The following is a 2861-nucleotide window of genomic DNA, read 5'->3' on the forward strand; positions in this document are numbered from 1 at the left end:
ATATATACATGAGGGAGAAGAATTCATTCATAAGTGAACTCACTTGAAGTCTAGACGTTAGTAAAAAGAAAGGGGAACGAAGACAAGGCTTAACGCCGAAACTTTCCAAGTCTTGTGACAAACGAAGCCCAAGTTAGGGAGGCTATTTAAGCCAATGGTTTAACATTATATTGGGCCAAGATGTTCAGCCCAAGATTTTTATATAATAGGCCCAACTACATTCATTCACTACTAACAAAATTGGGCCCAAACAAAGTGCAAGAAAGATTAAGGAAATGGGCCACTAAAGCCCATTGATTTAGAGATCCAAAAGGCCCAAATGAAAGGGGAAAATTAGTCATTGACCAATTTGAGTTAATCAGCTGCAAATATAAGGAGAAAGTCGGTCTAAAGTCTCCTTAAAAAGGGACCAAAACCGAGCTCCCTAGGTTAATCAATAAAAGACCAAAAAAAATTTCAGCTGTTCTCTCTAAGTTTCTCTTGGCATTTCTTCACCTTGGAAGGCAACCAAAGGCTACTTTTTGAGTTATTGAATTAGAACTACACCTTGGGAGTTAAGGTATGTAAAAATAACCATATATTTGATATGAATTTTCCATGGAAAACAAGATAAGTTGGCTGGTTCACTGTGCAGGAATTTCGGGACAGCTTGTGTCCTGAAAGTTGTTGTTTGGTTTTCTTGGCTTTGGAACGATTCTTACCCTGATTTTTGAATTTAATATGATATAAAGTTGAGGTTATTAACATGTTATAGTGTGTATATGGTTGCCAAGGTTGCTGGACTGTTTTGCTAGTTCTTTGGAAACAAGTAACCTTATATGATCTTATGTGCTTCCAAAATGGTATTGGACTGTTTTGTTGAGGGGGCTGTTGTTTCACGTTTCCCCCTACGTTTTGAGCTATTTTGTGACTATGTTAAGGTTTATTTGATGTATATGTATGTTGGGAGCATCTGGTTCAAAGTTGGAACAAGTATGAATTGTTAACGACGAAATGTAGGGAGACGACGAGATGTTGTGCTTCTTAGTTGAGCGTTTAGTAAAATGGTTATGTGTTGTAGTTATGGACTGTTGCCAGCATGTTATAGAGCTAATATAGGCTGTATACATCATGTATATGATAATGTATGCTGGTTGAATACAGTTAGAATTGAGAAAGTCGGAATAACACCATTGAGTTGATGGTTATATGTTTGTTGCCAAAGTGTTGTGTCTTGTGAGATTGGGCTGTCCAGATGCATTGATTAGCTGCTAATACTAGCTTTAAAACATGATATTGTAGATAAATAGTTGGAAGAAAAGAAGTCATTTCGACGTAAAAACAAGTTGATATGTCGAGGTATGTAAGGCTATTCGATCTCTTATTATTTGGCATGGAATCCAAAGTCTTCATTGGCACATAGAGATCTTTACAAACTTTGACATAACCACTCCACTCTTTAACATGTACTTGTGTGTCCAGATTCGAGCATTGTCACTGCTGCATACATACATTGGGTACCATGACATATGAGTCTTCTTTTTAGCTAAATAAAGTTCATACGTTGTTTATGTCCTACATGTTTCACTAATTGTACAACCCACTCTTTTCATTATGACATGATGTTACATGGACACATACTTGTCATTTGTCATGCTTATAGTCTTATAGCTCAAATGTTACGACCACCAAAGATTCATCTCAAAAGTAATAAGAAGATTTATGTCTACAGTTGCTTCTGTTGGGTGGTATCCCAGGGGTGAAAGAATCACCTAGCATGGGTCAATCCCAGTATTACAGGGGGTATCCCAGGGGTGAAAGAAAAGCCTAGCATGGGTCGATCCTGATATAGAATTACCACTGATCAGCTGGTCATTTGTATTACATGCTGTGCACAGATTATTCAAGTAATAAGAGTAAAGTAACATAATTGTTATAAGATACATGACTCCACAATATTCATAAAGGTGGTCTTTTACCCTACAGCAGTACATGGTTTCATTTGAGTTTTTATCTCATATATAGTACATGTTGCCTTACATATTCAGTACATTATTTCGTACTGACGTCCCTCTTGGGGGACCTGCATTCCATGCTGCAGGTACAGAAGCTAATAAACCTCCCTAGTAAGAGTACAGGATATTAACTGCAGTCACTGAGGTCCAGGTTGCTTCGGGGCTTTGAGTCTTATCATATCTTTTTTTGCATTGTATAGTATCTTATCATGAGGCGGGGCCTGTCCCGACCCTTATAAGATAATGTTTCTTGTCTAGAGGCCTTGTAGACTACGTAAGGTATAGTATGGTCATGTATCGTACCGTAGACATTGTGGCTCCAACGGCCTAGTCATATAATATCTTTTGGCTTGCTAGTCCTATTTATCTTTTGAGGGCATGTTTAGTATGAAAGTAACTTATAATGTTCATAGGTAATGTATCGCTACATGTTGGTTCTCCCGAGCCTTACCGGCAACGGGTGCCAGTCCGCCTTAATAGGATTTGGGGCGTGACACTATCCTTCCCGTTCCCCAAAAGCTCGTAAAACAACTAGTATTGCATGGCAATTTTTTAAACGTATATCAGATACTGAGGTGCAATGCAATATTTGTCAATAAATATATAAGCATAAAAGCAGAGGCAAACAAGGAGGTACGGTACGTTAATGAGACATATAGGTGATGCTCATGAAAGAGAGTTAAATATTGCACGAGGTGGTGGGGATGTTGGTGGGCCAACGCAAACTAGAATGGACCCAGCAACTGATCAGTTAATGAAGAAGTATAATAAATTGAGGGACTGGGAAGAAATAGCTAAAATGGTAGTTGTGGGTTGTTTTCCTTTTAGTTTTCCTTCTTCGGATGTCTTTATTCACTATAGTCAAGC

General features: G+C 38.2%; 1 long non-coding RNA gene across 2 annotated transcripts; it reads left to right on the forward strand.

Annotated features, from left to right (window-relative positions):
* The first annotated feature begins 415 nt into the window (after positions 1-415).
* On the forward strand, positions 416-2354 carry LOC124887289. Of its 2 annotated transcripts, none has more exons than XR_007044688.1 (2): positions 416-559; positions 1282-2354. It is a non-coding gene; the product is annotated as an uncharacterized LOC124887289 (long non-coding RNA). The 2 variants fall into 2 exon arrangements; XR_007044687.1 differs by having other exon boundaries at positions 2081-2354.
* The last annotated feature ends 507 nt before the right edge of the window (positions 2355-2861 follow it).

The sequence above is a fragment of the Capsicum annuum genome, chromosome 9, assembly GCF_002878395.1.
Source record: "Capsicum annuum cultivar UCD-10X-F1 chromosome 9, UCD10Xv1.1, whole genome shotgun sequence".
In the NCBI taxonomy this organism is placed as follows: domain Eukaryota; kingdom Viridiplantae; phylum Streptophyta; class Magnoliopsida; order Solanales; family Solanaceae; genus Capsicum; species Capsicum annuum.